General features: G+C 47.5%; 1 long non-coding RNA gene across 1 annotated transcript; it reads left to right on the top strand.

Moving 5' to 3' along the window:
* Nucleotides 1–16,184: 16,184 nt before the first annotated feature.
* LOC105884756 (uncharacterized) lies at nt 16,185–21,491 on the top strand. The gene is made up of 4 exons (XR_012913629.1): nt 16,185–17,384; nt 18,022–18,106; nt 20,015–20,162; nt 21,029–21,491. It is a non-coding gene; the product is annotated as an uncharacterized LOC105884756 (long non-coding RNA).
* Nucleotides 21,492–24,889: the final 3,398 nt, after the last annotated feature.

The raw sequence follows: 24,889 nt of genomic DNA, 5'->3' as shown, positions 1-24,889 counted from the left end.
GACCCTAAGAAACAGAGAGCTCCTGCCTAGCCCTGCAAACAGCACAGCACTGGCTCCCAGCAGCCACTCCCGTGGGGACTCAGGACTTCCGAGTCTCCAGCAGCTGGATCTTCCCAGGAGCAGCAGGGCACCGTCTCCTCTGAACTGGCTCCTCCTTCTGCTCGGGGCCACTGGCGCAGCTGCAGAGCTGGGTCTGTGTCATGTGGACTTTGAGCTAGATCGATGCTGAGCGGATGTCTTCCTGGGTTCTCTGCTCCTTGGAGGTAATGTACCTGTGGTCCAGTTCATGGATGTGCAGTTTGTGACAGTGCAACGGTGTGCCAGGTGACATTTTATCAGTGTACACATGTATGTGCATATTTGCCTTTCTTTTTGTGAATGTATGTGCATTAGTTTCTATGTATATATATGTATGTGTATACATATAGCTTGCTCTGGGTAAGTGTATATGTGTGCATGTTTGTGTATCTCTGCAGATTTGTGTATGTGTGGGGGTACTTAAGTCTATGAACATGTTTCTGTGTATATATGTGCATCCATACGCACCTGTATGTGCAGGTGTGTCTGTGTATGTAGACATCTGGAAATGCTGAGGAGTGTTAGGCAGGTGCTTGTGGAGGGGCTAAGAGCTGACACTGTAGTTTCTTCCTTGGAATTGCAGAGCTTCCAAGGACAAAATTCTCCCCGTGGAAGGATCAGTCTGAGTTGCCAGCTGGGCAGTAACTCCCTGTTATGTTGCCCAAGGCCCTTGTCCCAGACACTGTCCCTGGCTTGGCCATCTGGAAGATGATAGGATGTAGAAAAGTACTGTAGGAGCTAAGGGGGCTACAGACACAGGACAGGGGAACCAGGCTTCCCTCTCCCCACTGACTCTAACATAGGATCCCTGGGGGAAGGGGGAATCAGTGGTAGCAAGCCCTTGGTAAGCTAAGTTTTGCAGGTATACTCATTTGATTCTCACAGCAGCTCCGGGAGGGTGACTAGTCCCAATTTCCAGATGAACACTTAAAGGCACACTGAGTTTAGGTGACTTGCTCGACTGGGGCAGGCAGGATGGCTCCAAACGCTGTGCCCTTATGCACGGAGTCTCCGGGGTGGGCCACACAGCTCTGAGATTTCCTGTTCCCAGCGACTAGAGGTCATTCCTGACCCAAAGTTCAACTCAGTGAAGATTTTTCTTTGCTATTTTCCCCTTCCATCCTCATTCTTCTCTTTGCTCTGAAGGTGTCCACACCCATCTGTCAACACCCAGAGCTTCTTACAGGGGCACGGCCGCAGTTAGAGCTTGTCCTCCCAGTGCCTGCTCAGCCCCGTCTTCCGCCTTCCGCAGAGCTGCCTGTGCTGGTGGCCGTCCCCTCGCTGACCTGCTGTCTGCTTCCCAAGGTGCTTCCACCCTGAGCAAGTTAGTCAGTGCTAAGGTGCGATGGCCGCTAGTGAAATTAAACAGCTCACTTCCCCAGGACAGAATGCAGAAGCTGTAAATACACTCCAAGTTCATGAAATCCAGCCTCCTCTCTGTACGCTCAAAGAAGAGGAGGGACCTCCCTAAGTTATATGACTAGTATATGTTGTACTGGCCTTGAACTCAAGTCTTGTAGTTTCAAACCCAATACTTCTCTTATTTCACCAACTTCTGGTTTACAGTTAATCCCAAAGAAGTGTGATGATGCTGGCAGCCTCAGGCATCGAGACTGGTGGAGAGAGTTGGCTTATGCTTTAGGTTTCTACCCACATGAATAGAGCTGACTTTCAGATGTATTGGAACAGGAGCCCTCCTGAATGGACTCAGCATGACAACTTGCCTTCTCCTGGGTGCTTGTCTAAGATCATGACAACCCCAACCTGACATGTAACTTCTTGCATAAATCTATGACCGCAAGTATCAGCCACCCAAGCATCAGTATTGTGTTAAGCATGAGATACAAGAAAAGGAGGGCAAAAGATAATTTTTATTGTGATATTGGGCTGAATATTTGGTGTAGACCCCCTGTTTGGAAAATCCAAGGTGGAGGGCCAGCGTGAGACAGAGAGTAAGCAGCAGGTGAGAGTTAGCTGCCGCGCACGCACAGCCTAAGCCCACAGTAGGCCGGCCTGCAACAACATGAAGCTACCCCTGCCTGTTTAAATAATCACGGGTTCTGAATCCCCTGGTTAGAAGTCTCCTTGTTTCTTTTTATGGGTTGTGCATCTTAAAATGCATGGCAGAAACAGCAAGAATCTGCACACCCCGATCTTGGGGTGAGGAAGCGGACATCTTCCCACAGTGGATTCTCTTCCAGGCTTCCAGGGACTCAAGGACGCCAGGTGGCTCACCGTGCCATCAGCCTCAAGATTTACACATCTCCCAGAAACTCCTGCGCTGCTTAAAATGAGTTTCCAAATGTGTGTTTAGGCTGGATTTACGTCTGGGTTGCTGCATATTAAATGCTGATTATCAAAGACATTTGCATGGCGCTTTAACAACGATAGATTATATATCTGTTACCTAAGTCTCAGCGAAGGCTTTATTAATTCATTATTATTTTATCAACATACAATAAACTGTTCTATTAAATCTAAATTAGACAGATATTTGGGGAAGGATCATCTAGAAGGACCTCAGCTGAGACTTTCCCCAGGGAAGGACTTAATGAAGTTTCAAACAGTTAATAACCCTCAGTTCATAAATAAACCATGAGTATCTAAAGACCAGCAAAATACTAAAATAAGACATCGAGACTCAACAAAGGAGGTATGGAAGAGCACCCTTGGAACTGCCCTCCTGGTAACTCACAGACACAACCTCCACCTTTGGACCATATTTATTGGGTACCTGGGAATATGAGGCACCCCAGGGAGGAACTCTTCCCAAATTCTGGTCCCAGTTTCACTAAGAAATGGGCAGAGAGGCAGCCTTGAAACCATTTTCTCCTTCTCTCAAATAATCTACTTTTGACTTTAAAAAAATGTTTTGGTATGAGAGATGATCACCCTACATGGTACATGACTGTTATTCGCAAGCCAAATCGCATCCTTATACTCTGGAGGAGGATTGGCTACCTCATTTGCAGGGCCTTATGCAAAGGAAAGTGTACAACTACTTGTTTAAAAAATTGTTACAAATTTTTAACTGACAAAAGCAGAACATTAAGCCAAGCATGGGGCATTTTTGAGTTCAAGGCAAGGTGTACCTGCACGAGTTAATGACCGGGAAGCTGGCCTTGTCAGGACAACTTCCTGAGCACAGTGATGGAGGCATGAGAAACAAAGGCCCTGGGGTGGGGAGGCGCTGGCATTCTACTGGGACACGGGGCACAGAGGTTAGGAGGGACCATTGTAGGGAGAACAGTGAGGCTGTGGAACGAAGGTGGAGCCAGATTATAAATGGCCTAAGTGCTGGGCTAAGAGGAGAGGGACGTTACGGGAGCTTTAGAGCAGAGTGTGATGACCGCAGAAGTTCAAGCTCACTGAGAGTTTATGGTCAAGGACTGACTGATTCAGCTGGGTAGGTTTTATCTCATTGCAGTGATCTGCACTTCCAAACTTACTCATTTTGAAGCATTGCTCAGAGAAAATACTTGGCTTTTCTTTTCTTTGCAGCCTGAGTTCCCCACAAACACTATATGGTTTCCTGGGTGGTGGGAAACTGCAGTGGGATCGAACCTTTCTTAATCTGGCTGCCCCCGAGAGAAGAGCCTGAGACACAGAGTTGGGTGTAAGTAGTTTAATGGTGGGCCATCCAAGTCCGCGGAGTCAGAAAGCAGGGAGAGTAAGAGAGAGAAGAGTCCAGTAGACGATGTGTCACTGAGTGGGCTGCCAGAATGGGCAGCTGGGGTTGCTAGGGGAACTGTGTGGAACGAACCAATGAGTTGCCCTTTTGCAGAAGAGGAAGCTGAGGCATTTATCTGCTGACTCCCATTCCCCATCGGTTGAGGATATCCTTTGGGGCGATTGTCTAGCATGCATGTTGGGGCTACACCTGCTGCCAACTGGAGGGCCCTCATGGATTTGGACAACGTCTTGGAGCAGAAAGAAATTGGGAGGCACTGAGACACATTTGGGGGGATGCTGGCTATGTGCTCAGAGGTGTCCCCATAGCTGCATGGAAATTGGGGGGGCATACAGCATGGGACACACCATGTATTTGTAACAAACTTCCTAGACCACCAAAAATGTCTGAAAGTCTTTGTGGTCTTACCCAGTTAGGACTCAGTCTCTGGGGACACATAGATGAGAGGAAAGGTCTCAGGGGAGCAATTGGTTGCCCTTTCCAATGCCACCTTCAGAGGCGCCCTGGATGGGGACAATTTAAAACACAGGTGGACCAGAAAGCTGCGCTGGAGGGTAGAGTTTCCTCACATCTCTTTCTGTTGGATGCCTGGAATTTTACCTGTCATTCCTCTGCTGGGGTATTACCTTTTACACTAAACCTCTGTGGGAATGGCGCGTGCATGGCAGCACTGGACTCCCAGCAGCACGGGGTGGAGAGAGGGAGACGTTCTACCAAGGACCAGCCTAGAGCCCCAAAGGCATGATTCAACCTTTAGGGCATGGACTTTGGAGAGGGGCAGCCCTGGGTTTGAATCCTTTTTCTGTCCTTTGTCATCTATGGTATCTTGGGCAGGTCATTCATTTATCTATACCGTGACTAATTAACTCGGCAGTCATGGAGCATTGATTCTGTTTCAGGCATGGAACAAGCTTACCTGGAGCTTCCAGGATAGAGAAACAGATAAAAAAAATAGACATGGAAATAAAAGATGAAAACAAATTGTTGTAAGTGCTATAAAAGTGAATCATGTGACATGATGTGACAGAGGACAGTAGTTGAGGAGGTGAATAAACTAGAGGCTGGAGGGAAGAAAAGGCAACAGCCAAGGGAAAGTAAGAACAAAATCTGTCCAGGCAGGTGGAACCTTGTGTTCTAAAGCCATGAAGTTTTCAAGAGGTTGCATATTTGGGCAAAAAAGAAGGGCTCAGGGTGAACAAACCATAGCAAGTGAGGAAAAGAGAGGCATGAGATAAAGTTGCAGAGGGAGGCAGGGGTTAGATCATACTGGGCATTGAAGCCCAAGGAAAGGACTTTAGATTTTATATTAAGTGCAAATTGAAGTCATGAAAGTATTTTGAAAGAAGAATGATTTATCAAATATTTTGGTTTACAGATGATCATTCTTGATATGGTTAGGTGACTAATTTGGAAGAGGGGCAAGAATAGCCATGGGGAGACCAATTATGAGGATTTTGTAATGTTTTAGAGATGACAATTGAGAGATGGAGGGAGGGGGGTAGATTTGCGGTACATTCAGGAAGGAGGGCCATGTAGACTTGCTGGTGGGTTGGATGTCAGGGTTCAGGGATGACTACCTGGGAAGACTGGTGTCATTCACTGAGGTAGGCAAGACTGAGAAAATAACATGTGCGTACGTATATGGGAGACCAAACAGGTGGACAGACTGAGTTTGAGAGTTTATAAGACATGCAGGTGGGGATGGCATTAGGTATTGGCTATTTGGGTCTAGAGTTTGGTGAAGGCATTTTGGATGGAGACTAAACTTGAGAGTCGTTGGCAGAGAGTAGCTCTTTGAAAGCCTGGGAAAAGATGTGATCTGTAAAGAGGGGACAGGCAGATCTCTCTGCAGAGTGAGATGGGGCTTAGGAGGTGCAACTTCCCTTTCCCCTTCTCTCTACCACCTTTCCCTTTCCTCATGGGATCGAGCGGGCGGCCCCTTGGAGGCTGTGCAAAGGCAAGAGTAAGGGACCAAGCCACAAAGGAAAGGAACAGCACAATTCCTGCTCAGCCCCAGCACCGGTGAGTCTTACCTAAGGTCCTTGTTTCTGAAGAACACGACACACTGTGTTATTCTGAAGGACCGTCATAAACAAGATGGACATGCGCTTTTGACACTACCCTCCCAGATAGAGGCCACATTGATCCATCTTCCTTTCAGAGCAGCGAGCTGCAGAGAAGCATGCCTGATGTCAGGAACTGGAGCCCCACGTGCAGAGTGACTGCGAGCCCATTGGGTGCTGTGATGACAAAAGGCCTTGGTTGCTAGGAAGAAGGCAGTGGAGAGGCCCCACACAGGCTGTTTGCCAGGGTGGGTTAAATGCACACTGAAATATGAATCATTGGAGGCCTTTTAAAGATTGTCGCCTGACATGCAGAAATCACATTTCACTTCCCGTGGAAAATGGCAGTAGGCATAAATTGTTAGGGGACTCTACATGAGTGGCAGGCCTGTGCAGTGCTTTGTTCCACGTGCGATGTTCCTATTGCACAGCGACGGCTTCTGCACAATGTCTGCAAGTGTACACGGGCAGCCATGCACACGCGCGCCCTGGTTTTTCATTTGTAGGTATTTTAGAGCTTCCTTTTACTTTTTCTTAGGAGACAAGATTCACATGGCTTAAACTGCCTTTGCCTAGCTCCCTAAAAGGTTTCTGCCACTGAAGAGTTTTCAAGCAATCATGACATCAGACTCAACCATAATGTTTCCTTATATTGGGTTAAGAATCCCAGTCTGGACTCAGAGTTGAGTCCAAAGTTTGGCTCTGCTGCTGTGATCTTGGACAAGTCACTTCATCTTTCTAAGCCTGTATTTCCTTATAGATAAAATGGAAATGTTGATATGCTATCAGTCTGTACAGAGTTATTAGGAGTGGTACGAGGTTTAATGCCCAAAGAGCACTTAAAACAGAGCCTAGGATGTGACAGAAACTCGGTAAGTGATGCTGTTACGTGCATCCCAAACCCTGACTTTCAGAGGAGTTAGTGGAAGTGACTAAGGTTAAGCGATTCAGCCAATGTCACACAGCTGCTGGGATGTGAGGACTGAGTATTTTGTGTCCTCCCGCAAAATGTGTGTGTTGAATCCCTAGCCCTCAATGTGATGGTATTTGGAGACGGGCTTTCAGAAGGTGGTCAGGCTTACATCAGGTCAGAGGGTGTGGCTCTCATGATGGCATTAGTGGCCTTTAAGTAGACGACAGGAGAAACATGGGCACACGTGCACCAAGGAAAGGCCTGGCAAGGACCAGTGGCAGGTCAGCATCTGCAAGCCAGGAAGAGAGCCCTCGCCTGGAACCGAATTGGCTGGCATCTTGATCTTGGACTTCCCAGCCTCCAGATTTGTGAGAAATAAACTTCTACTGTTTACACCACCCAGTCTATGGTATTTTGTTTTGACAGCCTGAGCAGACTAAGACACAGGGTAAGTCCAACTCATATTCTGGCCCCAAATCTAGGTGCAAGTCTCAGACAAGCCCTGGAAATGGGCTTAAGGCATCCAAAGGCACACAGCAAATTAGGCAGTGGGCTTATGCCTCCTTCTAGTCCATCTTCTTGGTTTCCATGGGATTCTGGACTGTAAAACACATATAGGTTCTTGAACCTATGTCAAAGTGTCCACATTAATAAACTTGGGTGTGGCAATTTTATTCACTTAACATTCATTTAATTGACATTTATTTGTTCATTCATTCATTCTTTTAACATATCACCCTTAAATCACTCAGCATTTACTGAGCACCTACTGTGTGCAGGTTCTTGACAAATGAAATAAAACCTCCTTGCAAACTCTGGGTCCGATTACGTTGGAGTTCCTCTGCAGCATGGTCGGGACATGAGGGATGTCCTCCCCGCCCACTCTCCTCCCAAGTCCTTGCACCATATACACACCTTTCTTGTGTCTGGTGCCTGCCTCTGGGATCCCAGTGCTTAATCTTCATGCCCAGGCTGGCATGGGTCCCTGTATTTGTGTCCTGTTGCTGCTGTGACCAATTACCCCAAACCTAGTGGCTTAAAATGTTGCCCAGACTAGAGTGCAGTGGCATCATGATAGCTCACTGCAACTTCAAACTCCTGGGCTCAAGCTATCCTCCTGCCTCAGCCTCCCAAGTGGCTGGGACTACAGGTGCACCTCACCACGCCCAGCTACTTTTTCTATTTTGGGTAGATATAGAGTTTTGCTTTTGCTCAGGCTGGTCTCAAACTCTTGACCTCTAGCAATCCTCCTGCTTTGGCCTCCCAGAGTGCTGGGATTATAGGTGTGAGCCACTGTGCCTGGCCAGGGCTGTATTCCTTTCTGAAAACTCTAGTAGAGAATCTGTTTCCTTCCTAGAGGCCACCCTCGTCCCCTAGCTCAGGCTCCGCTCCCTTCCTGCGTCTCCAAAGCCAGCAGTGTCACATCTCCGACTCTTCTGTAGTCACGTCACCTTCTGACTCATCCAGGAAAGGCTCTCTGTTTTGAAGAATTCATTTGATTGATTTGGGTCCACCTGGATAATCTGGGATAATCTCCCATTTTCAAGATCCTTATCATGAAGCGCATCTACAAAGTCCCCTTTGCCTTGAGGTAACATGTTCACAGGGCCAGAGCATGGACATCTCTGCCAGGACATTATTCTTCCTTGCACAGTCCCTCAGCAGATCTCTGGGCAGGCCCCCACCTGATGGCTTCCGAGCATCTGTCACTGGGCTCCGGCAGACCTGCAGGAGGGTTTTATGTTCTGAGCTAAGAAGAGCAGCAAGTGCAAGTTCAGTTCCAGTGCAGTGGATAGTCTCTCTAGTCAATCAAATTATAGTTCAATCAGTTCATTTTAATCACTCCTCTGGAGAGAAGTAAAACCCTGTGTTGAGGAATACACAGCAATTTTATTGATGACAAGTTTAATTGTTTCATTTTTCCTTACTGTCTCCAGCGCAGCCGACTTTTAATCAGTGGGAACTGAAGTTCTAATGAAGTAAAGTCCACTTTTCCGCAGTTCACAACTAGCTGGAAATAATTGGGCTGAGACTCCCATACAGACACTGCAGAGCCGCTGGCATCTTCCTGAAAACTGGGCTTAATTGCTTTGCTGATGTTGCTAAGTAGTCCTGAGGGGCTGGAAGTAGTGATGCTGCCCACATATGCTGGGAAACAATACCCTGAAATGTCTTAAAAGGGGCCTCAAAGTCTGTCCAATTGGTGGTGAGGAAGAAAAAATAAAACGGAGTGTATTTTCTGCAGGCTAGGACCTGGGGGAGGGAGCCGGAGCTGTAACATAAACTGCTGCATTTTGATAAAGAGCAACATCAATAACAACATCAACAACTTTTTTCCCTCCTTTGAAAGCTAAGCAGGGTTCCAAGTGCAGGTGTGAGCCTGTGAGTGCAGTGTCTGCTTCTGCAGAGCAGGTTTAAGGAAAGCATGGCTTTTAGGGACAGGTGGCTGGCTCTGGTCTCCGAAAGAGAGGGCTCATCATGCCAGAGCTGGAGGGTTCCAGCTGGTGTTTTCTCAGCCTTGAGAGGAAGCAGAGAGATGGGCTGGTCTGGAGAAATTCCAGAAGCACAGAGTCAAGACTGGAAGAACCAGAGAGATTCCTTCCTTATTTGTCCTAATCCCCCACGAGTTTTATTTCACTGGGCGGGGATGATGATGATGGTGATGATGACAGCAGCAGTAACTACTGGGTTTTGCTCACTTATTATGCAGACAGATACTTGGGCTCAGTATTTTAATGAAGTTCTCTTATTCTTCATAAAACCCAATAAATTAGCTGCTATTATCATCCCCAATTACAAATAAAGAAAACAAGTAAGGAAATTTACAAATACGAGAATTGTTGTTTGGGATAAATGATACAAAAAGTAATATAGTAGAAGGTAACTCCTAGGAGTAGTGGGGGGGCTTGGGTGGTCAGGAAAGGCCTCCGAAGAGAAGGTACAAGACCTGAATTATTTTGCAAAAGCCAACCATGCAGGTGTCTGGGGGGATTAGCTTTTAGGTAAAGGTAGCAAATAGTGCAAAGATCTTGACGCAGGACAAGCGTGGCTTGTAGAATAACAGAAAGAACACCAGTGGGGCTAGCACATAATAAAAGAAGGGGAAGGAAGTGTTGTTATGGTCTGAATATTTGTGTCCTCTTAAAATTCATAGGTAGAAACCTAATCCCCAACATGATAGCATTAGGAGATGAGACCTTTAGGAAGTGTTTAGGTCACGAGGGTGGGGCCCTCCTGAATGAGATTGGTGCCCTTATGAAAGAGGCCCAAAGGAGCCTGCCTGCCCCTTCCACCACCTGGGGACACAGATAGAAGCCACCGTCTATGAGAAATGGGCCCTCGTCCCAAACCAAGCATGCTGGTGCCTTGACCTGGGCTTCCCAGGTCTAGAGTGGTAAGAAATAATTTTCTTTGTTTATAAGCCATGTAATATATGGTATTTTCGTGATAGCAGCCGAATGAACTACAGCCAGGTGGGATATGAAGTTGAGAGGGAATAAGGAATAGAGCACAGAACCTGAAGAAACAGGGCTACAGAACATTCAGCTGTGATCTACTCCAGGGTTCTAGACAGGAGAATCACAACCTCTGACTTATTTTTTTTAAAGGCATTTTTAGTTGACTTAAGAAGGCAAGTTTAGAAACAGTTAGGAGGCTTCCCCTGTAGGACACACTGAAGCCTCAACAAACAATAGACTGTCACACTAGTTGTGACCACCTCAGAAAGAAGTTAGCACCCAAAGAGATAAATTTATAGGTAGCAGGGAAAACATGGTCTGGCCAGTCATGTAAAATGTAAGATGAGAATTCTGAAAAACAGGTATTCCTCAATTATGTTCCTTAATGAATAAAAACATGGTGAGTGTGGAAAACAGAGGAGGAGCCTGGAAGACAATGACGAGACAGGAGTGGCCAATCAGCTGACGCTTTGGGTGCAACTGTGAGCGCATTATTTCCAAGCCCTTTCAACAATAAATAAGCAAGTGTCCTTGAATGCACGAATCTGGGACACAGCAAAAGCGTCAGAACCTTGTTCTTATGTTTGCGCTGCCAGGCAGGCTCCAGCGTTTGGCACCACGCCTCCCAAACCACATGCCGGCGACTCCGGCGACTCCGGTGACTCCGAGTCAGAAAGAGGAGAGAAAGAAATGTGTGAAGGGGATGTGTGAGAAGTGTGTGTGTGTGTGTGTGTGTGTGTGTGTGTGTGTCAGAGGCAGAGGGACAGAGACAGAGAGAGGCTGCCTTCTTACCTCATCCCAAGTCACGGTAGTCTTTTTATTTGAATTATTTTTCCTTCTGCTCTTAGATAACAAAAGGGTAAATTAAAATACAATAAAAATATTACAAGGGAAAAAAGTCAAAAGAAGAAAGACATTCTCTTGGCATTTGTTTCAAGGCTGCAAAATGTAAAGTGTCTTGACAGCATCGAGAGAGATTTTTCTCCTTTAAACTAGGTGTTGGAAAATGTGCTTCGTTTAAGCAAATCAATATCTTTAATTCCGGCCTGTTGCTCTAGATTTAGTGCCCGATTTCCAGGGAAACGTAGAAGGAGTCAAGCCTCATAACTTTGCATAGTTTCCATGAAGAGGAAGCAGAAGACCAAGGGCAATGCAGTGTCTGTTTTAGGAATAATTTAACTTTCCTCCATTTCTTGGTAGAATACAGACTACCATGCTGCTGCAATTACGAATGTCTGATTGCCAAGCCCTTTCAACAATAAATAACCAAAGTGTCCTTGAATGGATGAATCTGGGAAACAGCAAAATCATCTGAGCCTTATGGCATTGGAGAAAAATAGAGGAAAGAAAGGGCTAGGAAGCTTTGAGTGTGTGGGCTGCAATTGTAAATATTAGGACTTGAAAAGACGTCACTGGGAAGGTGACATTTAAATAAAGACATGCAGGAGATGAGAAAAGGAGCCAGGCAGGAATGTGGGGAGGAGACCTGAGGCAAAAAGAATGGAAAGGCCAAACGCTCTGAGAGTGGGGCAGGCCTGGTGTGTGCAGGGAGAGTGGCGGGGGCGGCAGGAGAGAGCACGGGAGCCGTGGGAGGTGAGGGCATCTGGATCACGCGGGGCTTTGTGGTTCATCTTAAGGAATTTAGCTTTCACTCTGAGTGAGATGGGAACCTCTTGCAGGTGCTGGGTGGAAGAGTGATGTGCTCTACTTTTCATGTTAAGAGGATCTCTCTGATGTGTATTGAAAACACTGTATACCGAAGGGAAACAAGGTAGAGCCAAGGAGAAGACTTAAGAGGATATTGCAAGAATCCAACTGAGGGATCATGGCAGCTGGAACCGGATTGGAGTCACTGTAAGTGGCAAGACTGATCTGATTATTTTGTTGAAGTAGAACCAACAAGATTTGCTGACAGGTTGTATGTGAAATTTAAGAGAAAAAAATGGCGTTACTGGTGATTCCGAGGATTTGGCTTGAAGCTCTCAGAAGAACAGAGCTGCCATGAACAGATACGGGGAAGATTCGGGGGCGCCAGGTGTCGAGCACCAGAAACTAGGACTCCCGGACAGGTTAAGTTTAAGATATCTGTTATATAGTCAAGAGAGGAAGTCGTGTAGGCAGTTAGATGAACGAGGTCTGTCCAGAAAGTATCAAGCCATGTAATAGGAAAAATAGAGACATTTATTGAAGAAGATGCAAGATACAAGAAACATTGTACGTAGCACAACGACGCCTCAGTCCCCTTCACAGTGGGCACCTTGGGACCTCACACAGTTCTCCCGGCGTCTCTTACCCTAACCAGCACACGTTCCGCATTCTCAGCTGTTCTGCTTGTTGCAGGCCTTCCAGAACGTGGATCACTTTCAACAGCTCCTCGACCATCTTTGAAGTGCATGTGCCACACTTTCATTTGCTCTGCACTCATTGCATCGTCCGAAAGCCTTCTGAATCATCCCAATAGTTTCCTCAGAGGGAATGTTCAAGCTTAAGGCAAAATTTGATGTAGATTCGTTGCTCTACCCACTCAGCGATTTTGGGTGTGACGGCCACGCAGTGCACGTGCTCACTCAGCGGCGCCTAGCGCCCCACTGACTAGTGCAGTGAGGTCGCCATGTTCGCAGGCGCGCCCAGCCACTCTCCGCGGCTGCCAGGCTACATGTGAGCCACACCACGTTCTCGTTATGTTAACAATGGCTGGATACTTTTTGGACAGATCTTGTGTGTCTAGAATATTGGGATAGAAGTTAAGGCTGCAGATAGAGTTTCCATATGGGAATTGTTAACATTTAGATGATAATGTAAAGTCACGAGACCAGAGGAGCTCAGTGAAGGAGTGAAGGAGGCACAGTTAACCTTTGAACAACACAGGTCTGAACTGCGCAGGTTCCCTTATGTGTGGATTTCATTCTGCCTCTGCCTCCCCTGAGACAGCAAGACCAACCCCTCCTCTTCCTCCTACTCAATGTGAAGATGATGAGGGTGAGGACCTTTATGATGATTCACCTCCACCTAATGAATAGTAAATATTTTTTCCCTTCCTTATGATTTTCTTAATGATGTTATCTTTTCTCCATCTTACTTTATTGTGAGAATATAATATATAATACATATAAGGTAATGAATATGTATAAATTGACTGTTATTGGTGAGGCTTCTGGTCAACAGTAGCCTATTACTAGTTAAGTTTGGGGGGAGTCAAAATTTATACTAAGATTTTCAGCTGTGGGGGGTTGGCACCCTAACCCTTGCACTGTTCAAGGGTCGGTCAACTGTATATTAAAAAGAAGGACTTGAATTAATTACCTTAATTATGGGGGAATTAGGTAATTGAGGGGGTGAAGAAGTGAGTGAAAGAAAAAGTTATGGATCCAGGCTCTCACATATGTTTTTACATTTCTGCAAGTACCTCACTTTTTTCTATGCACGAAAGCCAAGCTATCCACCTATCTACCCATTTATCCATCCACCCTCCCATCATGCCTTTCTCTTTCATGGGATATGTGAAAGAGTACTGAGCATTTAAGAAGACTGGAATTTCTAAATGAGCTTCATCTCTAGTTACTCACCTAGGCCTTTGACTACCTTGGCCTCAGTTTCTCCATTAATCAATTGAGAGGATTGGCCTATGAGATGTGTAAAAGCATTCCCTTCTCTGACATTCTGTGATTTTAGGAATCTCAGAAAAATTTGAGAGTTCTTATCCAAGTTGTATAAGGTGGGTCCAACTGGATAAATATAGCTAGAATTGCTCTTTGTTTCTTACCACTTCATTTATTTATAATTATGCATGAAAGGGCACACATACAAAATTATGAATGCTTTGAGTCCCCTGTCTCTAAGTTCCCAAGTCCATTTTCATCCAAATTCCTTGAGCTTTCTCTGCTCCAAGGATGACTTTGCTATACTGAGGTGCTGACACGCAGATGTTGGAAGGTTTGCTGAATAGGCAGTTTGGGGAGCAGAGTGTCACATTGTTCAGGGGGGCAGAGCACGAGCAGTTCTCATTGGGACCACTTGCTCATGGATATTTGCCAGTTGTCTCATCTCTTCTTGTGATATTATTATTTTAGAGTCAAGAAAAGGCCAGCAAGTTTAAAAAAATAGGTATCTCAGAAGTCTTCGTTGTCATCAGTCAAGCTGCGACAGCTCTCATCCATATGCATGATGTACATTAGCTTGTCTCTACGTCCGACCTCCCTGTGTCTGCTTTGGGCAGCATGAGCTGGCTCTTCTGCAGATGTAGAGCCTTCTACCCACCCTTCGCAAATATGTGACCAGGCTTCGGGCTTAGACCTTGGAGTCGGGGGTCCTTCTTGGGAACCTTTATATCATTCCAAGGTCACTCTGTGATGAGAACCCTATATCTTTACATTAATAACTTCTGAGCTATCTGTTCATAGCTAATAAAAATTATTAAAATAAATGACCACACGCAACATCTGGGTAGATCATCCTCAGCCCTGGGTCACCTTGATGGCCCCAGTTACTGACAGTGTGTTTGAAGCTTTGGCATGGAGCAAGGAAGGCATGTCTAAGTTTGGCCATTGGCTTCCAGGCAGATACTGGGCCTCTGGCCATGAACATCTTTATTTATGATCTTCCTTTCAACCTCTTTCAGGCAAAGAAGTTGTCATAATAGAGTTGGTGCAATTTATTTTGGTCTTGGCAAAAGAATGTCCCCCTTCCCCAGACTTTCATCTTCTTTCTCCCTCTTTCTCTGACATTATTTGTCAAATGATCCAGAGATAATTTTTAATGCCTTTACATCACAGTGAAGCTAAGTTCTGTTAGATTATAAATGATTAAATATCTTCTAGTCATCCACTTGCACAGTCTGTAACAAATTATCCCAAAAAGGAGATTAATTCCTTTATGATTTTGAATAAGAAAATGATAAGACAATGGCCTGCAGGCTTTAGAATCAAAAGGCTCTCACATTTCTGGGAAATTGTTAGTTTTATGGAAAGGGCTTGACTTTCTCCTTCAAAGGTCATTTAAATCAGCAGTCCCCATCCTTTTTGGCACCAGGGTGCGGGGGATGGTTTCAGGATGATTCAAGTGCATTACATTTATTGTACACTTTATTTCTATTATCATTGCATTGTAATATATAATGAAATAATTATACAACTCACCATAACACAGAGTCTAATGCTGCTGATCTGACAGGAGGCGGGCTCAGGCGGTGTGCGAGCAGTGGGGAGCGGCTGTCAGTACAGATGAAGCTTCACTTTCTCCCCTGCTGCTCACCTCCTGCTGTGTGGCCCAGTTCCTAACAGGCCAGGGACAGGTACTGGTCTGTGGCCCAGGGTTGGGGACTGCAGATGTAGAAGGTATTTACTGGGGCCTTACATGATGTCAGCCCTCTGTTGGGCACTGCAAAGCTTGGCTAGCCCTCAGACTCACATGAGGAGCTGTGTGGATATACGGGTTATCGGTCCAACCTCATACTGAACTGGCCTTGCAGCGAGTGGAGCCCAAGAATAAGCATTTTTGGAAAGCTTCCTGAGCAATGGTAATGCAGCCAGCCCATAAAATTGTTCTGGAATCTCTGCTACGGACACTGCAAGAGAAGAGGAGGGGAGGCTCCCTGCTCAGAGAGGGTTTACAGCTCACATTGGCCCAGGATACGTTGTCACGTGGTGAAGGCCACCTCTGGTTTAGAATGACTGAGCTTGCATTTTACTGGGATAACAGAGGTATGCTTCATAAACTGTGACATGTGTACAAGTTGAGTCAAAGTTAGAAACAGACTGTTCTGAAGAGAAGGAAGACTGGGTGTAGCCTCATGAGGACAGAGGTGAATACCTCTGTCCACTGAATACAGTGGAAGCAGAAGTGGTTAAAATTCTGATTATCCACAGATAATTGTGAGAAATGGATATTCTGCTCTAATTATCAATTATCTATCTATCTATCTATCTATCTATCTATCTATCTATCTATCTATCTATCTATATCTGTCTACCTACCTACCTCTGTCCTCTATCTGTTTTCCCATCAGTATCTTTACTCTAATCTAGCTCACTTTGGTTTATTGTGCTGGTTTTAATTCTTATCACTGAAGATCTTTCTGGCACATACATGAGGTGAGCAATGGCCAGGCGTTCTGGGTTCAAGTCCCAGCTCCGCTTTGCTGGCTGTTTGACTTTGAACAAGTCTTTCCTCCGGTCTAGGACTGTTTTCCCCTTGGAGCAAGGAGCTCTGGTTGGACGGCCTCTGGAGTCCCTGCAGCTCCAATACTCTGTGAAAACGTGCGAGTCTCCTTTCCTGCCCTAGCAAAGATAGTCTAGTGGCCACAACAGAATCTTTCTTTCCCACTAGAAGGCCCAGCAAGACCTCAAGTCCTCACCCAGAACGAGTTCCTGTTTGTCAGGGATCCAGGTGGGAAAGGTCCAAGAGTTTTGGCTGAATGTTCATTGAGCACAGACTACACCATGGAGAGTGGTTAGTTCCAAAAGGACTAATTGTCAACTCTGAGCTCTCTGCAGTATCACTTGCGTTTCTTCTCAAAAGTGGATTCAGGGAGGAAAGACACTAGTATCTTGGATACTTACAGAGAATTGAACGTATGTTCTGCTTCATTTGTAAACTATTCTTGTTACTGTCCATAGTGATGGGGAGAGCAGTGGCAGTCACCAACAAGAGCTTATTGAGAGGATATTATCTGACAGCCTTTGTGCTAACTCAAATCAGCATGTGTGCCTCGAGTTGGAATGCTCCGGAAATTTTGTTTGCTGCAATCTTGCCTTTTTCATTATGGCAAATAGACAAGTGGTAAGAACAGCAAACGTTCCCCGAACCACCCGGATGAATGGAGCTGGGCTGACGGTGGTAGGAAGGCTTCAGGGCGGGTGTCAAGCCCAGCATCCCGTTTATGCCTTTAGTCCAGCGATACACTAACAGGGATCTTTTGTGTCTGGTCAAGCCCAAGTACCTCTTCCCACTTGAAACCTATGTCCAAGAAGCTTCTGTGGCTAATCTCAATGTGCCATGGTGGTTCCCTTGTCTCTGAGTGACAGGCACTGCACGCCAAACACTCATCTCTATGACATCACATTACCTCTGATAGAAGCGTTAGGACATTAGTCACATTTTACAGCAAAGGAAGTTTAGAGATGCTACTCTACTTGCCTGAGATCTCAGAGCTATTAGGAGGTGGGGTCAAGATTGAAACCCAGGTCAGTCTGGGTTTACTCTCCTGCCACCCCCTGGTTGGGCCCCCCATTTACTCAATAACCACATGTCTCCCCAAATTAGTAATAAGCCCGGCCCACAGAAGTTCTGCATGCATGAGAGGGTCACTACACGAGTGTCTTTGTCTGTCCTGCAATTCCAAGTTCAGCGTTGTCCAGTCTCTTTTGTAGTGAACAGTCATGGAACTGAATGGAAGTGATATCTTTGGTTGGCACCCAGCCGGGCAAGTGGGCTTGAGGGCTCAGAGGATAAGGATTGAAATTCCACTGAGGTACGTGCCCCTCCCTCTTCCACCAGCATCACCAATGAGTTGTCTCTAGGCACCCATTGAAAAGAAGCCTTGAGACCCAAAACACTGGCTCCCTGATACAGAGAAATTAAACACCAGCCCTTTACTAGGAAGCAAATGATTGCTGTCTGTGTTTGTGTACAATAAGGAGGATGGGATGGCAGAAGGGGTGATCATTTCTTTGAGTAAGAAATAAGACATCAGAGCTTAGTGGAAAATTATCTTTTTCCTATAGAATTAATTTAATCATCTGAAGAAAATTTTACTTATTGGGGACCAATTATTCTAATGATTCAATAATGTCTCTCTCTCTCTCTTTTTTCAAATGAAAGAAAGACAACCCTGTTATGAAAAGGAAATTAGCTGCAGATATTAGAAAGCTGGTACAGGTCCTTCGAGCCATGAGCTTTCTAGCAGGTATTTATGATGTGTTCCAATGCAAAATGTGAAGCTTTAGTGGACAGGCTGCTTTAAAAATCGCTACTATCTCAGCAACTACAAAAATAGTGAAGAACAACACACTTCAGATCTTATGCATTTGATGTTAAGTTCCTGCTAATTTTTTTTAAATCTGGGGAAGTTTAATTTCTAGAAACCATATGCAATATCATAAGAACACAAGGGTTTCATTTCTCACATATTTATATAAATTTAAGCATTCAATGCAAAAGCAAATTAGAAAATGCCTCCTTAGAGTTTGTTTGATTATTTTCTCAGGGAAACAAGCACCTTAAAAATCTGCTAAGTTTTTGCTGGTTCTTTTTGCCACAGAGATGAATGCTGGACCAACTGAGCCTTTGCAGCTTGAAAAATGCACTGGGGCTTTATTTTGCATTCAAGACAAACGATGTATCTTTTGTTTTGCATTTAAAATAGGAAGGTTGCATCAATAACCCTGGTCTAACCTCACCCAGCACCTGCAAAGGGAGATGGGGAGGCCAGCATAACTGAGTATGTGACTTCACCTCAATACAAGGGACAAGGGCAAATGTGGTTTTATCCTTGTGAGGGGTTTTTGGAAGGAGATAGTGCTTTTTTCTTTAAGGATGACTGCATTCCTCAGTTGAATTCTATAGCTTCACAGTGCAGGCCAGCCATTTAAGAAGTTATGGCGACAGCAGATAGGCTGTCCGTAGCCTGGCAGAGCTGAGGATGTTTCACCTGCATGGCCTGGGTCACGTGTCATCTCTCCATGCCCTTGTGACAGCACTGGTTTGTAAAAACAGAAATGGCTTAATATCCCCTTCAGCAAATGAGGAACCTGGGACCCAGAGAGGTGAAGGGACTTGTGTGCAGTCATACAGCATGTTGTGGGGAGGGGCGGTTTGATGGGGGGCTCTGAATTTCAGCCAAGGTGACTCTTCTTGAGCCTTCATACCTCCACTCCACTGTGCCAGAGATGCTAGCTTTGCTTAGGGTATGGTTTTCACTCTTTTCCCATCAAAGCTCAATTGTCCTGGATCTCTAGAGTGTCCTGAGTAAAACTTGATAAGATGGGACCAAGTATTAGGAGGTGATGATGGGGGTAGATTCTGGCTGTAGCATCAGATGGAACTAAGTTTGCCTTCTGGGTGATCTTAGGCAAGATATTTAACTTCTCCGAACTTGGCACTTTCAACCATTGAAATGGAAATATGGTGTGTCATGTCTCTCAGAGGAAATTGAATGATATATGTTAAGGATACGGTAGTCTACCATTGCGAGCTCCCGGTTCCATATTGTGATGATTGTCTTCAATGCTTAAATCCAAAGCATTGATTGAATGTAAGGTGAAGTTGAGATCACAGTGAAGGCAATTTTGGGGGTGCTCTTGGCATGCTAATGTCATATCTCGTGGGTGGGTGGCAGCTTCTTAACCACTTCAGCTGAGGCATAGTGATAGCATTCCAGAACAGGAAGGATTATTGGGGAAGCTTGCTTAAGCCAACTTCATTCTGTGTGTGGGCGTGGAGAGAGGGAGGGAAGCAGAGTGTAGGTGAAGGGAGAGAGGAGGAAGGAAGCAAACTGGGACAAGGTCAAGAGTTGCAGGACAGTGTGCAGCTTGGTTCTGCACAGCCAGGGGGCGCAGGGTGGGCAGTGCCCTTCTGTGATCAGAGGTAGGCAGCAATCCGCCCACCTCCCCAGGGGGCTGTGCCTACCTGCACAGTGCGGATTTTGTGAATTAGTACGAAGGTGCTATCCAAGCTGGCAGAGACCCTGCACAGTCTTCTTAGACTCAGAAAACTTGGGCTGGGATCAGGGCTCTGCTAGAGCGAGTCCTATGTCCCCTTTGAGACTCAGTTTTCTTTTTCATGAAACAGAATATGGCTTCCCCACTGTTCACAGGTCTGCCATGGAATCAAATCAGATTAAAGATGTAGAAGATGTATGGTACACTGTGGAATGCTGAGACTGTCTACAGCCAGTCTTGGAAACTCCTCTTTCTCCGGACTTCATTCAATGCCCCTCCCATCTCCCCTGAAGCCCAACTCAGGTGAGCCTCTTTGTCCTGCCTTCTCCAGTGATTCTGAGACTCCTTTGATTACCTCTGCTAGCTTAGTACTACGTCTGTGCTACACACGTTGGGTGTTTCCATTAGTGAGGACTCTTTGGTCATAAGTGGTAGAAAATCAAATCAAATTGACTTGAGTGGGGGAAACGTTCATTTATTCATGAACCTTAGAATCTCATGGACAGTGCTGGCTTCATCTCCATCTCTCAGCTCTACTTTTGTCTTTCTGACTCCATTTTCATGCAGGCTCTCCCCATGTGTGGTCAAGACATGTATCTTGCAGCCCTAGGCTTGTGCTTTATCAGCTTGACACCTGTTTGGAAAGAGGAGGGCCTCTTTCCCAACAATTCAAGGAAAAGTCCCAGGATTGAATCTCATTGGGCAAATGTTGGTCACATGTCTTGTCTGAATCAATCACAGTGGCCAAGATAATGGGATATGCTATTCGACTAGGGATAGGTGACCTTTATCTCTCTAGGTAGGTAGATAGAAGGGACATTGTATATATATGTGTGTGTGTGTGTGTGTTTGTGTGTCTGAGAGAGGGAGAGAGAGAAAGAAAGAGGTTCCTCTAAGTCTAGAAATTTGCTTAAAATAAACATTTTTTAAAAGTTTTAATGCAATAAAAGTCTCCAAGGAAAAACTAAACGTATTGACTAGGTAAACCAACCAGAAAACCAGAAGACAGAGAACCAATGTCTGATAAACTTCTTTTTCCTCAGAGGTTGGCTTCTATCCTGACAGAATCAGAACTCTTGGTGGCTCTAGCCTTTCTTCTTCTTCCTTTTAAATTGCTTCTTTCTGGCTCTCTGATCTCTGCTCTCAGCCTGTCCCCTCCTTCTCTTCAGGCTCCGCGAGCACAGGAGCGACTGCTCAGGCGGTGTGGACCGCACGGTGCCCTGCGGGCTCCACCCTCTCCACGGGGGTCGGGGACCCCGTGAAAATTCCTGCCTCTCAGCCACCCTGTGGATTCCAGCCGCCCTGCTCTGGTGACTGTCTCTGTGCAAGTGTCCGGTCCCGCCTTTAGCAGCTCTCTTTGCTCGCACTGCCCCCCCCCCCTGCCGTCTGGACCATTCCTGCGGCCGGAGCTCTTCACACCAGTTTCCCGCAACTGCCGTCGCTGCTCAGCCCGCTTTCTCTTCAACCCACTGAGGTTAGGAAGGCCAGCCCACCTGCCCTCTGAAACTGCTCCCATCAAGGCCAGCCCACCACGCCACTGAAACTGCTCCCGTCAAGGCCAGCCCACCTGCCCACCGAAACTGCTCCCGTCAAGGCCAGCCCACCACGCCACTGAAACTTCTCCCGTCAAGGCCAGCCCACCACGCCACTGAAACTGCTCCCGTCAAGGCCAGCCCCATGCCACTGAAACTGCTCCCGTCAAGGCCAGCCCACCACGCCACTGAAACTGCTCCCGTCAAGGCCAGCCACCACGCCACTGAAACTGCTCCCGTCAAGGCCAGCCACCACGCCACTGAAACTGCTCCCGTCAAGGCCAGCCCACCACGCCACTGAAACTGCTCCCGTCAAGGCCAGCCCACCTGCCCTCTGAAACTGCTCCCGTCAAGGCCAGCCCACCTGCCCTCTGAAACTGCTCCCGTCAAGGCCAGCCCACCTGCCCACTGAAACTGCTCCCGTCAAGGCTACCAAAGAGTCCCCGCCCCTTAGCTTCCTGGCTGCTGCTTTCTCCTCTTCCGAACCTGCAAGGTTGAGAGGCTCCCGGGCCGGGCAGGTTATCTCCCTACCTAAGTGCATCTCCCTCGACCCCCTTGGTACCAGCCATATGCTTACGACTCCCAAATACCTACCTATCTCAAACCTAGAATTCTCCCACGCATCCGGGCTTGCATTTCTAAACACTTGTTCACATTTCCACATGGATGTCTAACAGCCACCCCTGAACTTATTTCTCCTGAGCCTTCTCGCATTGGTAAATGGACTAACATTGACCCAGCGAACCCAGCTGAAAGTAAGTGCGGGTGTCGTCTGAGAGTCCTTCCCCTCATCCTCCCTCCAGCCCCATGCACCAGCCTGCTGTAGCAAAGCCCTGGCCGCGTGGGAGCCGCTTGGTTTGGGCAATGCCTAGAAGCTGGAAGAGCTTTGAGGTGCATGACAGAAGAGGCCTGAAGTGTCTCGAAGAGGCCATTGCTAGAAATGTGGACAAGGTCTCGGACGGGAATAAGGAACATATCGCAAACTGGAGAAGCAACCACCCTCGTTATCAAGTGGCAGAGAACTTGGATGGATTGGGTTCACTGTTTTGTGATGACTGCGGATATTTAGCTGAGGAAATTTTCAAGCAAAGCATCAAAGGCGTGGCCGTGTTCAAGCAAAACGGAGCCAGAACTTAAAGATTTGGAAAATTCTCAGCCTATCCATATGGCAAAAAAAAAAAGGGAACATGTGCTATGCAGAGAACACCAAGCGTGCGGCTGAGCAGCCATTTGCTAAACAAAACAGGTGCATGACTTGCGGGTCCATCAGCCATTTCAGCAGGTGTGCTGCCAGCCTGGACTGAAGGGACAGAGATGGGATGAAATGAAGGAGGGCTGTTGGACTTCTGGGGTTCTACAGGCCATGCGAGGGTATGTCTTGTTGACTCTAATTCCATATCCACGTCTGTCAACCTCTGTCTCCACTGCATCACTCTAGTCCCAGCTGCCATCAATTCTTGTTCCTCCGCCATCTCTCGCCTGCATAACTTCAGGTCTCATAAATGTTCTTCATACTTACACCTTGTCGCTCCCCCGCCCAATCCATTCGCTACATCGCAGAGCACAGCATAGCATTTTCACAAATGTAAATCACATCATGTCCCACCCTTGCCTAAAATACTTTGACGTCTTCTCATCACACCCGGTATAAACCATGACCTCTAAGGTCAGACATAGGGGCTTCCCGCCACTTCTCTGACATCCTCTGGGCTGCCCCCCACAGCCCCTCACTGCGACCCGCCGCAGCAGCTGCCGGTGCTGTTGCCATTCCCCAGATGTCTGGGCTTGCTCCTGCCTGGGCATTTGCACCGCCGCTGCCTTTGCCTGCAAGGCACTTTCCCCAGAAATTCACTTCTATTTTCTTCTCAAATGAGGTGTCAGTTTGAGTGACACCTCCTTGGAGAGGGCTTCCTGGGCCACTGGGCCCTGTCCATCTTGTCACAGATGGGAAGGGAGAGATCCGCAGTATTCAGTCATTCATCCCCGAGGCCCAGGGCCGGGGTGTGGCCGTAACCCGGCTGGGCTTTCTCCCCGAATACGAGTGGAAACACGAGCCCCAGCGCCACTCGTCTTGGGAAAGGCGTGGGATTGCTGAGGGCTCGTGGAAGGCGCTCGGGCTCCGAGCCACGGGCGGGATGCCGTCGGCATCTTCCTCCCTTCGACTCGGTTTGATTATCACGCGAAGAGCGAGCGCTGGTTCCTGGAAGACCGCAGCTCAGCTTGGGCGAGTGGGACGCCGCCGGAGGGGCCTTCCGAGCGTCGCCAGACATGGAAACAGCCCCTGAAACGGGACGCCAGAGCCACCAGGCAGACACAGCCACGGGCTCCGATGGAGGCTCGCCCAGCAAGCCTGCGGTCTGCCTCGAAGTGTCCCTCCTCCACCGCACTGGCTGGCTTCCTGGGCGTGGCCGCCTCTGCTCCCCTAGTCCCTGTGGCAAGCCCGACCAGTGTCACAGCAGCGCAGGTGTCAGACCGCCCCTCCGCCCCTCACCCCTTCCTTCGCCTCTGGTTCCTGCTTTCTGCTGTAGGGTGCCATCTGAATCCCCTCCAGAAAGGTCCCCAGTGTGTCGGCCTTCAGTTTGGGTTCTGACTTGCTCTGCTGCCTCAGCCTGTTCTCCAGCCCCGGTGGCTTCGCTCCGTGCTTGGTGGCCTTCCTCACTTCCCAGTGCTGGAGGCTGACAGAGAACAGCAGGTCTTACACACCCGCAGGCCAGCAGGTGGACGGGCAAAGCTGTCGGATGTTGTGCACAAGGGTACGAGTACGCAAGTCACAAGGTTACCATCCCCCAGTGCAGGGAAGACCCCTGGCCCTGGGTGAGGAGGTTGACTTGGGAGCCTCCCTGCTCCGATGTCCTAAACCCCACTTCAGCTCAGAGCTGGCCGGGAGCAGGACAGCTGCTGGGGAGTTCTAGCCAGCACTTTCCTCCAGTGCCCCCGGACTCACTATCACACCGATGAGTGTTCACTGGGAACTAGGGAAGCCTACTAAGGAGCGGGGGCCGTCCTCATGTGCGGTAACACAGGCGCCTGGCTGCGAGGGAGGAGGCCGCTGGGCGAGGCTTCCTCTGGGCAGTGAGGCTCGAGCTGAGGGCTGAACCAGCAGGAGGAGCTGAGTGGGGCAGGGAAGGGCAAGAGGGTAAGAGGACAAGGGGTAAGCACGTGCCCCGAGGCAAGAAAGAACTTGGCACTTTGCAGGAGCTGAAGGAAGGCAGGTGTGCCTGAACCAAGGAGAGTGCGAGGAGAGATGGAATGAGGCCCTGACTCTGTAGGGCCTTATGGATGGGGATTTCCTGGGAAGTCACACCCTGGGCAGGCTGACCAGGGGACTCCCAGGCAACCACGGTCACTGTCATGGAAACTTAATATCCACCAGTCATCATCCTTGACTTTCAACATTAAACCAAAGCCCTGCTAAAATGCAGGAATTAATGATGACTGATTATGGGACAGAAATACCTTAGCATGCACATCACCTACCCTGACTTGAGGGAGATCATT

The sequence above is a fragment of the Microcebus murinus genome, chromosome 20, assembly GCF_040939455.1.
Source record: "Microcebus murinus isolate Inina chromosome 20, M.murinus_Inina_mat1.0, whole genome shotgun sequence".
NCBI classification, from domain to species: domain Eukaryota; kingdom Metazoa; phylum Chordata; class Mammalia; order Primates; family Cheirogaleidae; genus Microcebus; species Microcebus murinus.
Note: the sequence above shows the minus strand (reverse complement) of the source record. Positions and strands in the feature narration are given on the sequence as shown.